Source organism: Protopterus annectens, chromosome 8.part0 (genome assembly GCF_019279795.1).
Source record: "Protopterus annectens isolate FY-2018-M chromosome 8.part0, PAN1.0, whole genome shotgun sequence".
Classification (NCBI taxonomy): domain Eukaryota; kingdom Metazoa; phylum Chordata; order Ceratodontiformes; family Protopteridae; genus Protopterus; species Protopterus annectens.
This window is the reverse complement of record NC_056741.1, coordinates 152,809,609-152,824,313: the sequence shown is the minus strand read 5'-3', so window position 1 is coordinate 152,824,313 and position 14,705 is coordinate 152,809,609. Positions and strand designations below refer to the sequence as shown.

Genomic DNA, 14,705 nt, shown 5'->3' with positions numbered 1-14,705 from the left:
TCATCTCCAGAACATTAATGTGCAAGTGGTTTTCGTGGTTCTGCCAAGTACCTTGGACAGTGATTCCCAGATAATGCCCCCCCCAAATCTGGGAAGCATCCATGGTCAAAACTGCTTTCTCTTGGGAAGGAACAAGTGGACAACCTAAGAGAAGTTGTTCTGTGTGCAACCACCATGTGAAATCCTTCTTGCGGATGTTTGTTATGAGAATCTGATGAGACAATGGAAGGTCTTGCATTGACCTTTGGGCAAATAGCAGCCACTGAAGTATTCTCATGTGTAGATGGGCTACAGGAACTAATAGAATGGAGGAAGCCATAGTTCCTAGGACTTGAAGGACTATCCTGGCCTGAACTTTGTGACTGTTTAGCAATAATCTGACTTGATTGCGTAGAGACTCTACTCTCTCTGTTGTTAGTCTTGCTGACATGGTGGTTGTGTCTATTTCTGAGCCTAAGAATACAATGTGCTGGGAAAGAGAAAAGGCTGATTTTTTTATGTTGACTGTGATGCCTAAACTGGCGCACAAGGATAGAGTCTCGTCCCTGGTTCTGATGATTTGATGCTTGGTGGTAGCAGTGAGGAGCCAGTCGTCTAGGTACGGAAACACATGGAATCCTTGACGTCTCAGGTGAGCTGTTACCACTGCCATGCATTTGGTTAACACTCTGGGGGCTGTAGTGAGACCAAAGGGCAGTGTTCAGAACTGAAAATGACTGGCTCCCAGCCGGAAGAGTAAGTGTCTCCTGGAGCGCCTGTCCATTTTGATGTGGTAGTACACATCCTGAAGATCTATTGAGCACATCCAATTGTCTTTCCCAATAAAAGGGAATATCAACTGCAGAGTGATCAATTGTAACTTTGATTTCTTTACAGACTTGTTGAGTCTGCTGAGATCTAGAATTGATCTCCAGTCCCCTGTCTTTTTTGGAACTAAAAAGAATTGAGAATAAGTTCTGGATCCTATTTGCTCTGTGGGGACTTCTTGGATGACTCTTTTTTGCAGCAACGAGATGACCTCTGATGTTGCACGGTCTAGTTGAATGGGTGGCATGTCTGGAAGAGACCAATTTGTTGGGGGTTCAGTGATAAAGGGAATCAGATAACCTCTGGATATTATGGTGTGTACCCAATGATCTTGCAAGATGCTTAGCCAGATGCTTGGGTACAGTGATAGATGACCCCCGACTGCCTCCAGAGATGGACAGTAGGGCAACCCCTCAGGGGCGATGGAAGGGATGATCATAGAAGGTTTCTTTATCTCCCTGATGTTGTGGACCTTCTCTGCCACAAGGGTGGCGTCTTCCATTATATCCTCCCCCTCCGCCTCTAGGGGAGGGTTGAACTTGTTCCTGAGGGAAGCCTTTTTGGGATTTACGGAACCACATTTTCCCACCCATATTACCCTTGGGATAGGGTCTAGATGGGAGTGAGAAACAAACTCTGATGGCAGATAAGGTTTTCCCTTCCTGCTCACACCTGGTCAAAGTCTCTTTCACCTGGGGTCCAAAAGGAGATGAACCATCAAAGGGGATGTTAGTGAAGGAAGACTTAAAGGATTCCATAAAATTACAAAGATGCATCCAAGAATGTCTCTTGAGGGATATTTCAGCTGCGACTGCCCTACTCGCTCTGCCCTAACAATTAACTAACAAACACACTTTCTACTTTCTCTGCCCCCCCCCACACCCCACATAAATTAAATATACAAACTCCAAGATCGCACTACAGTGGAAAAAAGTTAATTTCCTAACCTCACTGTAAGATATGTAGTAGAAATTATGTTTGTTAATTAGGTGTTTTTATAGGTGGAGAGGATGTTATTTACATATGCATTGTACTTTTTAATGTTATGAAGCACACTTTCAATGTTCTGAGTTTTCAATGTTTTGGGTTTTAGATGTTTTGGTCTCAGTGTTCTGAAATTCAAAGTTATGAAATTTCAATGTTATGAAGTAGACCCACAGATATACATACATACATATATATATGTGTGTGTGTGTGTGTGTGTGTGTGTGTGTGTGTGTGTGTGTGTGTGTGTGTGTGTGTGTGTGTGATATCTTTTGTTTAAAGAAAATAATTATACTATTTTGTAAATTGTGACCTAAGGACATAAGACTACCTTTGACTATATTGAAGATCTGTCTGAAAAGGTCGTCTACTGCGTCAAAGTAATTTACTCACACTCAAGGCTTCCATCGGTTCTAGTATGATTTTTACAATTTATTTTTTACATGCAAAATGTATATGTATATATTTATATATATTTTTTGATTGCCAAATGGACTAAGGTTGACATATTTCCAGCCATGTAGTATATTGTCTTGGATAAAATCGCAGACTGAATAATCTACTTAGTAATCTGGTTAAATAAGAGGTACCTCATCATTATAGATTTTATTTAAGGTACATAAGGGTTATATTATTATGACAGCTACTAAGTAGGGCAGGAATAGCTCGAATGTCACACTGAGGGGGGAAGGGATGTGAATTTAACATGTATACCAATAACACTTTGTTTTAAAGCACAATAAACCCCTCCCTTGCCTGATAAATAGTATGTATATATATATATATATATATATATATATATATATATGGGTTCATATGCCTCCGTCGACATTTCATTACATCGACATTTACTACAGCGAAACGAAATCACCGACAAGTCATAACATCGACATTTCAAATAAGCGACACTCACTTCCCCGACATCCCGACGTCAGAAACAAAACAGCACTGGGCTATATTCTATAATGTTACCATATTGTTACTGCAGCACAGAATATAAACAAAATACACGTCGCACACAGTCAACGGACGACAACAATAACTAAATAAAGGAAAATACAAAACGCATAAATATCATTTGAAAACGCCTTTCGATACTATTGCAATTGCAAACATAGCAGTGATGTGATTTACATTTTAAGTAATCTGGCGATACCTTGAACAAAGTCAATATTAGAATAGCTCCCCATATTAGAAATTAATTTCTCAAATCTCTGCTGATGGAGAAGTAGTTTCCTTCTTTTGGGAGACGATGGGCACCCTGTACACATGCGCACTCTCAATTCGTCTACGCGATCCTGTTCGCGACATAGAATATGCAGTAAGTATCGTAAATCAGTGCCCCTATCACCTAGTAAGCATTTCAATCTACGATGCCACGCTTCAACTTTGTTTTGAGTGCGAGGTAAACACAACTCATTTAATTCAAATACATTCCAGAATGTTATGGGAAACAACGGCGGAAATCTCATGGAAGAACTAAACCTAGTATGAAACTTACGCCTCTTTCCATAGACATACCAATCTGCAAAGTATTGTAAAAGATCTGTTCCTTCCTTTGGAAAACTACTTTTCAACTCCTCAAATGTTCCTTTTACGTTATCTTCAGGTAGAAACGCTAAAGCAACTAGTGACTTCACAGCTAATTGAAATTGCTGAGAATTGTTGTATACAGAAGCTAAACCCAAAGATTGTATTTTCCTCCATACATTCTGCCCAAAGTGAAACAAGCAGCCCTTGGAACGTACATCGGGGAAATTTATTCTAACACTCTTTAGTGCGGCTATTTCGAAGTCGCATAACACAAATTTCACTTCAATTTCCAAAGCATTAGATGTCAGCAAAAAGAAAATACTACTCCAGAGATAGTTATAGGCTTTTAGGGATTTTTTTGACATAAATGCATAAACTAGTGGAGCAAATTTCATATCTTCCCCATGTTTAAGTATGCCATGAATACTATATAATTGGCGTATAGTAACACCTTTGGTAAAGAACGTCCCATCCATTAGCCATATGGAAGATTGACTGAGATCACGCAAGTTATCTAGAGTAGTAAACACTACTACTGTGGTGTCAGTTAGTTTGTCTGACATAACTTTGTTTAGAAATATACCAGTTTTCAAGCGAAACTTGCTAAAGTCGATATTGTCTAGTGTTAGTTGTAACTTTTTACTAAGACCGCTTTTCAGTCGTCTAACGCGGGTCACCTGTTGTAGGAGTGCTGATCTAGTAGGTAAACAATCAATTGTGGCCAAAGATGTTGATGCTAAAGCATCATCCACTACGAGTGATGGAGTGTCTCTAGCCATGCTAGCCCTACATTTCAAATCGCTACACACTAGATAGCGTTCTGTTTCTCCTACGTCTGCAGCATGTGAATGAGCAACAGACTTCTGCAATATATCGCCATCAGGCAAGTACACAGTTACAGCCCTACCCTTACAGTGTTGTGTACATTTGTATTTACAAGCCCAGTATCGTGTACTATCTCTTGTACGTTCTAAATAATAAAGATAGTTGTCTATTATTAACATGGGCTTCATTCTTTGAGAATCTACGGTGTAGTACATTGATCCTATGTCCCCTGGAGCAGTCTGATATACGTTCGCCATGTTTCTTCGGTGCTAAGCACAGATCGGTGGTACTAACGCGAGTATTTAAATTCTACAGTGCTTCTCTATTTGCTCACAAGCTCTGTTTGTATATTATACATTTATTTACGTAATGGACTTGTCCTTTACTACTGGAACATCCACTTACATTGTCGGGGAAGTAAACGTCGATTATTTGAACTTTCGCTAAATTGAGTGTACGATGATTTTGTGTCGCTGTAGTCAATGTCGATGTAATGAAATGTCGACGGAGTCATATGAACCCATATATATATATATATATATATATATATATATATATATATATATATATATAGATATATATATATATATATATATATATATATATATATATATATATATATATATATATATATATATATATATATATATATATATATATATATATATATAATATATATATATATATATATATATATTTATTTAAAAAGCTTGAGAGGAAACTGTTACTCTATTTTTGTTTTATTTAGATCACTTGTCTGTGTACTTAATAAAGGATTTTCAACTGGAAACAGACTGCCTGCCTTGCTTGGATTACTTTCAAATAATTAGTAATTATGTACAATATTTTAAATTTTATATTTTTTATTATTTTTTTGACTTGACAAGTTTGTTTGCTACTTCTACTACTATCGTCTGATCTGATTAATATACAGTGATTAACTAGAGATATATGGACTGAAAATCATCCACACAGTGAAGTTTCTTACAGTGCTTTGTTTTTGGACCCACTGTACTTGTTTAGTGGGTTGTTTGAGACTTTGGGATACCACGGAGATTATTTGATTATTGATACACAGATGTTTCGAAAGAGATGTTGGAAAAATCATCTTCTCTGTCGAAATAGTATACATCCAAGACATGTATTTTCCCATGTTATAAAAGGACAATTTGTTCGAATGTCTAGGCTATGCACAAATGAATCTATTTTTGATATTGAATCTAAAAGGCTGACAGAAAATCTTTGCAAGAGAGGATATAAAATAAATAATGTATGTAAAGAAGCCACAGAGAACAAGTAATTGAGAGAGAAGAGAGGCAATCCCTATTTTCACAGTCATCATGATGCACAAGAACAGACTCCTGTGAGACATCAAAGTGAACAAACAGGAATGAGATGTTCGCTTACTTATAGTCAAGATTTACAGATAATTTGTGAAATAATAAATAAGAATTGGAAGATTCTGAAAGTTGATAAATAGGTTGGATGCATAGTAGGAGAAGCCCCATGATTTTTTTTTAAGAATAAAAAGAACATAAAGCAATTGTTATGTAGAAATGGAAATATCAGGAAGAAGAATTTACATAAAGAAAAGAGAGGAACTTTCAAATGCAGTAAGTGTAAAGCTTGTATATTTATGAATACAAGTAATACTTTTCAACATCCAGTTATTAAAAAAGAATATAAACTTAGTATTTATGCGGACTGCAACACAAAGAATATGGTGTGTGTTGCTAGCTGTAAGGTACAAGTATTTATATCGGCAAGACTAATTGCCTTTTTAAGACAAGAGTTTTAAAACATTTAAGTGACATTAAACTAAAAAGTAAAGAGAATGCCAGTTTCCAGGCCATAACTTTCAAGTTATGATACTCAAAGTTTTAGTTGGAACCTCCAGGAGGGGCGACCTGTGCCATTTAACTGAAGTAGCTGAAAGCTGATGGATCGCTGATCTACCAGCAAATTAACACCAGGCTTAAATGGTGTGTTTCCTTTAAAATCTTTAATAGGTGGAAACTGAAGAAAAAGAACTGATTGGTCAAACCCCCTTTCTTATAAATGATGTCACTGGTAGAATGGAAATTGTTTTGCTTGGGTAATCCTCTTTTTAAATTGCTTTTGTGAATGAAGTGTTTTACGATCTGAAGACGGCATTTGCCAAAAGGTCTCATCAACAGGTTTTATTTTTCAAAAGAGTTTTACTGCATTTACTGCAAATTTTGTGTGGTTTTACAGCCTTTGAACTATTTTAAAGATATTGCAAACATATTTACTTCTCTATGGTGGTTCAACTAACATACTCCTTTCTAATAAACACCCATGATACATAGGGTCATGATTGGGTTGGATTGCACAGTTAGGCTTATAAAGGCCTTGGTGGTCATTATCCTAGTATATACCTATGAACTTATGGACCAATTTGTTAAAAGGTAAGGAATTTATGGAATGGGTAGTGGAAATGATTTCAGAGTGATTAGCAAAGCAAGACATTTCTTCAGGAGGGATAGCTGCAGATTGGGAAACATGAAAACTGAGTTTAAACTATGGAAGAAATAAAAGTGAATGATATATAGGGAAGAAGTAAAAGAAATTATTTTGAGTGGTTTTCAAATGTTAAAGTATTGCAGAAGAGTGAGGAATCTTGGAGGACAAGAAGAGAAGCAATTGTTGAGTGTTAAAGGGAAAAATAAGGGAGTTTTTATAATATTCACAAGATTAGAGAGGTTGCTTTTAAGCAAGTATTTTTGATGACAACTCCACAGTACAAAATCTGATAGTACAACAATTTAGGTAGCAGAAAGTAAAAAGTGTTGTTACCAGTTTTGGGGGTCTGTGAAAAAAACTTACCAGAAAATCTATACAAGTATAAGAGATATGTCAGAATTCCTATGTAAATTTATAAAAAGCAGAGGACTGGGGAACTCAAGAAAAGATACAAATAGAAATATCTAAGGGAGAATTAATTATGTCAAGGTTAGAGGAAGACGAGGCTCAATAATTAATAAGACAAGAAGAGATGAAGTGAAATGATGAAGTACAATCGTTTAACAGCAACGTCTCCAGGAAAGTACAGTTTTGTAAGTTGTACCTAAACATAGCAGTGGATGTTCAAATTCCTTACAGCTGCGATAGTCTTGAGGCTATATGGGTTGCTTTCTTTCAAGGAAACAATGATAAGTCAACTTCAAAAAGCTTTGCCCACCACCACCATGTGCACGGGAGGATACACCCACACACACACACACACACACACACACACACACCCACACACACCCACCCACACACCCACACACACACACCTTCACACTGACTGCTGACTGGCAATTCCAAGGCAAGAAAACAACTCCCACAGTGAAGATTTCTTCATGACTTTCTTGCATATACAAGGAGATGAACCTAAAAATCCTGAATCAAATAACCATTAATAACATTAAAACTTATAAAGTAGAAACAAACACAGGACTACATATATCCCAACCATGGTTATATACAAGAGTACGGGGATGGAGTGTGAGTGCAGCTAGTGTGGCAGTGAGGAATTTTAACATCTGCTGTTACGGTTAAGTTTGACTTACACAATTGTACTACGTTAATCATTTCCACTGGTACATTTAAGGTATATGGGTTTATTACCAAGGTCTATCCAATGTGGGAGAAGGAAGGATACAGATCCAGAAGCCACTGAAGAATAGTCTTAGCAAAGTTATACCTGGACATCAAAAAGGAATTCAGTTTGGAATGCTCTGTAGAAGTAGGTAGACAGGACCATGCAGCTGCCTTTAGAATTCTTCTAGACTCCACCCTTTTGCATTATGCCATTGAGGAAGACAAGGCTCTAGTAGAATGTGCCTTGATACTGCCTGAAATGGATTTGCCATGCTGGGAATAACAAAAAGCAATAGCTGAGGACACCCACCTGGAAATTGTCTGCTTAGACACAGGGTGTCTCTTTTTGCCCTCTGATAAGAAATACATAACTGATCAGCTTTTCCACAGGGCTTTGTTATGTCAAGATATTGCCTGAGCTGCCTATGGGCATCCAGATTTTATCGTTCTAGGTAAAAAAAAAAATGGGAGACTGATGGCTTGATTCAGAGTAAGCTCTGAAACCACTTTGGGAATGAATGAGGGGTTTGTTCTTAAAAAGACCCTATCCCTGTGGAAAAACAGATAAGGCTCATCCACCACGACAGCTTGCAATACAGATACTCTTCTTGCAGATGTCATAGCAATGATGAGTACAGTTTTCCAGCTTAAGAACCTTAAATCAGCTTGATGGACAGGTTCAGAAGTCGATAAAGTCAATTTCATTTTTCCAACAGAAAGTTAAGATCCCAAGAGGAGAAAACTGTTTATGAGGAGGTTTCAGGCATAAAACTCCTTTTAGAACCCATTTCACATTAAACAGAGAAGAAAGAGGACGATCCATGGGCAGACAAGCTGAAACAGAAGTAAGATGAAACTTTATAATGGAATAAGATCAGTCAGAGGAAAGTAACTCATATTTGAGCACCAGTGATACAGGGTACAAGTAACCATTGACTGAATGGCCGAAAAACAGACTTACATATACAAAGTCAAGAACAGCCATTTCTCTGAATATTACCTTTTCTCTCAGGTATGGCAATCTTAGAGTTGGTATGTATACATTTGAGAGTGTGGTGTTTAAAGGAAAATGATGATTTTCGAGATTTGCTCTTCTCCAGGATTTTTGGTCTTTTGAGTGCTGACATTTCACTACGGAATTATGATACAATATCCTTGATGGACTCTGGTTTATTAGTTAGACCTGGAACAAAATTTGTTTAGTTGTCTATTTTGAAAGGAGGTAATAGACCTATCTGAGGTGTACCCAACAAATGATTCAGTTCCTGGAAGACTCCATTGTTCAATTTCTATTCATGAGGATCTGCCCAGGTCCAGCTCAGCTCAGCTGCCACTATGCTTTGCTCTAATGAAATGCAAGATGCTTGGATGGTTAAGGAATGATGAAGAGAACTCCCAAGCAATCATTACCAGCCTGCACAGGGGGTAAGACCTTATACCCCTGTGCTTGTTTCTGTACCACAAGACTGTGGTGGTGTCTGCAATCACTTGAAGTGATCCTAGAGACCATCGGTGATGGAGATACTTCAAGGCATGGATCACAGCCAACACCTCTTTTATGTTGATTTGCTCCAGTCGCTCTGAAGGATTCCATAGACCTTGCAATTTTACCCTTATGGATATTCTTCCCCATGCACAATCTGACTCTTTTGTGGTGACAGATTGGTTTGGAGTCTAATGACACAAGGGGAGACCTGGATTCACTTGAATTTGTTGTCTCCACCAATGCATGTACCCTTTTTATAATGCCCTAAACTGGAATTTGATACTCCAGAAAATGCAAATGTTATGTCCATGTTTTTAGAAACGACTGCATCTTTCTCATGTGCAACCTGGCAAAAGGAATTACGAGAATCATATAAGCCATGAACCCTAGGATCCTGAGAAATTCTCTTGCAGAAGTCTGAGACTGATTGGAGAAGTTCAGTAAAGATTGTCAATAAAAATACAGCTTCTCTTGAGTCAAAAACGCCTTTTGAAGAAAAATATCTAGGAGGCATCCCAGAAACAAAATTATGTGAGATGGCGTCAGGGAGGATTTTGAAATGTTTATCTAGAAGCCAAGTTTGGTCAAAAAAAAAAAAAAAACATAACCCAAGTTAAGGACTTTTGACATGTGGATAAAGACTCTGTAAAGATAAGCAAGTTATCTAAATAAGGAATACATGTGAATGCAATTTATTCTGCAAATAAGCTATGATTCAGCTAGGAATTTCAAGAACACCCTTTTAGTTGCAGACAAACCAAAGAGTAATGAAGAGAACTGATAATGTGACCCAGAAACAGAGAATCTTAGAAGCTTCCTGAAGTCTAAGGCTATGGGAATGTGGTAATAATCATCTTTCATGTCTAGTGCTACCGATTAACTCATGAGAGAAGATTAAGGAGTGATAGGCTCTGTAAGGTCAACATTTTGAATTCTGGTACTTTCACACACAGTTTTATAAATGAAAAGATTGAGTACTAGTCTCCAAGAGGCTTTTTCTTTGTTACTAGAAAATTTCTGGAATAGAAGCCTTTGCCCACTTGCGGGCACTAATTCTATGACTCATTGGGTGTCTAAAGAGTGAAGAACCTGAGGGGGAAAAACTCTCTTTGGATGGTAGAGAACAATTCTCATGAAAGTAGATTTTTGTATCCAGTGCCATTTATAACCCTCCTGCACCACTTTTCATAACCATGAGTCAGAAATAATCTTCTGCTGAAGGGGAGTGTTGAGGACCAGTTTGTAAAATAGATTTGTAGAGATACTGGCTGCAGGAGAGGGAAGAGGAGGAGAAGGCCGATCTAGTCATTCTGCACTATTGGTCTGTCCCTTTTTCTGAAATGACTCTTGTTTGTTGTTGTTCTTCTGGCCATCTCTATTTAGTATCTTATTTGTCAGAAAAAGGCTGGATTTGTTTATTTGGCTTTTTTTGTGTGTGTGAAAGAGGAGGACCTATAAAATTTGTACTGGCATGCATAAAAAATCTTAGAAACCCCCTGAATAATTTTTCCCCTTTACTATACTGTTTGAGAACCTGGGTAGCGGATGAGCTAAATAACACCTCCTTATCAAAGGCAGAATCTATTATTTCAGACTTTAATCAGGCACACTCCAAAGCATATTTAGATACAGAGATCAGGATAGAAACAGTCTGGTTCAAAAACAAGCTTCCTGTATAGGAAGAGTGGTACCAATTCCCTCACACTGTCAATATGACAAAGCATGAATTTTCACATATATTGCCTGGTAATTCAGAATTTTGAAGGCTAAAGTGGAAGAGGAAAAAATCTCTTACCTACAAGGTCCAACATTTTTACATTCTTGTCACCAGGTGACAGATTTGTATTAAGAACCAACTTATTGCTAGCACGAGATGCAGTAGAAATCACTGTTAGATCAAATCTAAAGTGAAAGAAAAATATTAGCCTGAGGTACATTATACAGTTTATCTGCTTTTTTTAGGGATTGAAGGGTGGGTAATATTAAATTAGTGTCTGTAGACTTGGTGGTTGACTTAGTGCACCAAGGTCCCATTTATGTATCAGAAATTGTACTGCAGACACCCTTAACATTACTGACTGTATTGTAGCTAGTAAGCAGGTGGAGACAGAGCTGGATCATGGCATAGCCAATTGGGAACCTAGGCAGGATGTAGGGTAAGGGATCAGACCACCCTCAGCACTCCCCAGCCATTCCAGTGTCCCATTACTTGGTTATTTCTCTTCAGTTACTTTAAACATGGTTCAAACCTGTCAGTGTGCATACTGTTTTCCTCTATACTTCTGGAACAATTAGAGATATTTAAAACTTTTATTTCAAATTTTATAGCAAAAGCATAGATAGCCATTTAATAAACAAAACAATACAGTCTCACAATGAAAACAGAATTAGCATGAACAGTAAGCTTCTCTTCCCTTAAAACTCACATTCATCGAATCAGTATTGAAACCCACATTCAAATAAAATGCATCTGGCCAGTGGTGGATTACGCTGACCCTTGGGCTGTTTTCAAACTGTAGGCCCCTTGCAATAATTTTTACGGCAATGCATACATGCATGTGTTCTTTGATGCTGTGACACCCCTGCACTGGCTCAGTAATCAAGGAGCCTCAATCCTCACCACTAGCACCAGTGAGGGACATGCACATTGGGAGGATGACAAGTATACACACACAGTAAAGTACAATGTCCCTTAATAGCACACTGAGATCACAGTCAGTCTGGGGCTGGTTTCTCTCTGTTTCTCCAGATCCCCAGTAAGACTCCCCACTGGCACAGCTATAGGGTTAAGATCTCAGCCAAGTGGCCAAGCTAAGACCTCCAGCACCCTCTCTGTCCAACCAGTGCTTCATGTCCCTGCCCAAGTAGCTGACACACACACACACACACACACACACACACACACACACACACACACACACACACACACACTTTGAGATTTGATTTATATACAAACACACACACTCCTGGGAAAGGCTGGCACAGGTTTACTAACTATGCTCAGACTAAAAGTTAGTTATCACTGCCACAACTAGCTCTTTATCAGCTACTATAACGCCCTTACAAAGGGTGACCAATTCTACTGTGTAATATTACTATTATCAAAATGGTAAGTGTGTCCAAGACTTTTAAGGCTATCTAGGAGTGGCCTGTACAGTGTCACCAAATGCATATTTATTTATTTCCAGTTTGATGACCGGGGAAGTCCACTGGGCCGAGGGAGCCCATTTTCAGCAGAGGCCCAGGGAGAAAAGCTCCACAGTACAAAATGAAGTTAAAGATACAGAAGTGTATAGTATGACAATACATTTAGAAATAATGACGCAAATCCAAGTAAAAGAAAAATTATGTACAATATTTACATAGAACAAAATATCATGTGGATTACAACTACATATGCATTTCAAAGTGAGAGAGAAAATTATTTACAATATTTGCATATAAAGTATCATGTGGAATTGGCAGTTATTGAGAAAGAATCTCAATATGCAAGTTCTCTAAGAGCTTAAATATCTTTAAACAGCTAAACTAAGCTTTAGACATTGTGTCTGCTTGCTGCACTGAAACTAACATTTTTATAGCACATCGTAAAACACTTTTAACTTATTTTCCTGTACTTTTGCAAGTTAACTCTGTATGTTCCAACTTCTACTATTAATATAGTTTATATACATTTCTGTTCTTTTCCAGCAGGGTACACTGTGGTTACATTTTTGAAGCTCAGTACATAACATACAGTTCAACAACACACTTCTGCACCAGTAGTTTAATATCCACATAACACATAGTTGTCTTACACCATGGCCTTAAGCTTAACACCAAAAAATGCATCGTCATCCCCTTTGATAAAAACTCAGTTCCCACTAATTACCACATCGATGGAAGCCCACTAAACACTGAAGGCGTTATAAGAGATCTGGGGACACAGGGTGACAGCAACCTCTCCTTTGACCACCACATTACCACTGTGGTCAGAAAGTCCTTCTATGTAACACATCTCATTACCAAGAGTTTTGATCCAGGAAGAAAGAGGTCATTGTCTATCTCTACTCTTCTCTCATTAGACTAATCATTGAGTATAATGCCCCATTTGGTATGTACCTTACTAGACACCTGCAACAGCTGGAGAGGCCACAGAAGTACCTCACGAAGAGGATCATAGGCATTAAACACATGTCCTACACGGACAGACTCAAAAGACTCCAGCTATTCTATGTTTCATATTGCCTCCTTAGAGGCGATCTCTGCTTGACTTACAAAGCCATGTCTGACCCAGCTCTGTTAGAAATGCTACATCTAAAGAAATCCTAATCCCTCAGCGCCACACGCTCCAGAGACCTCAACCTCATTACCACAATCAACAGAACATGCTGGAGGGACAGGTTGCAGAGACTGCCCATGCTCTGGAATAGACTTCCCATACATGTCAAGCAGAGCACCTCGCTGACCATCTTTAAGAGAAATCTTGATGAGTGGATGGGTAATAAAAAGTTCACCCCGGGGATCACTCCAGTGGTTCTACTTGATAGAGGCACCGGGAACTAACATCGGGTGGCACGATGCCAGGGCACTTCTATGAGCTAGGCTTGTAAAGGCTCCAGGGCCATTAGCCTAGTACACACCTATGAACCTATGAACATTTGTAAGACAAGCCTATGGATCATATTAATATTCACAAATGACATATGATTATTTACAAAATTCCAGATAGCTGGGCTGGCAGTGTCACATTTCTATATAAATTATATTAATATTTTCAAGTGACATATAATTATTTACAAAATTCCAGGTAGCTGGGCTGGCAGCATTTCACCTTGTCACAGATGCATCATCCTGATTGTATTAAATTATATTCCTTGTATAATACAGTACCACTTGTTAGAGTGTGTTTTAAATTTGTAGGTTTGAACATTTTTCCAGTAAGCAATGAAACAAAGCATACGTCTGTAAGGGCCTCTGCTCTGTTTACAGAAGCTGCTATAGGATTGGCATGTTCTCTCTGATCTCTGGAGTAAATCCAAACAAAATCCAAGGCATCCTTTGAACTCTACAAAAAATATAAAGTATTTACATTCACTGTACTGCCCTATTAAACTGTGTATTATTAAACTGCCACCTACCTTTAACTGTTTTTCCATTTTAAACTGTTTTGCTGTTTCACTGTTTCAACAGTTTGCTATTTCAGACTGTTTTTCCTGCAATTTGTATTTTCTAGTACTTTTTATTTTGTAGCATAGGCTAGAATCAGATTTGCCAAATCTAGACTGTCTGGCATTATCTAAGCACTAAAACCAGCCATCTTACATTAGGAGGGCACCCTGCACCCTTATGGCAGAACAGTGTAGCCAAGGACCCATCTGAGTTGGGGTTTCTTGGAATAAGGCTCAGTATTTAGCATTTCCATTGGCCAACTTGTTTGAAAATTGCTTGTATTTAAGCACCACATTTGTAAGGGCCTGTGGTC

At 38.1% G+C, this 14,705-nt stretch overlaps 1 protein-coding gene across 1 annotated transcript in view; it reads left to right on the top strand.

Moving 5' to 3' along the window:
• LOC122808680 (alpha-2-macroglobulin-like) overlaps positions 1–14,705 on the top strand; it is a 2,380,392-nt gene that overhangs the window by 54,848 nt on the left and 2,310,839 nt on the right. The window lies entirely within an intron of this gene.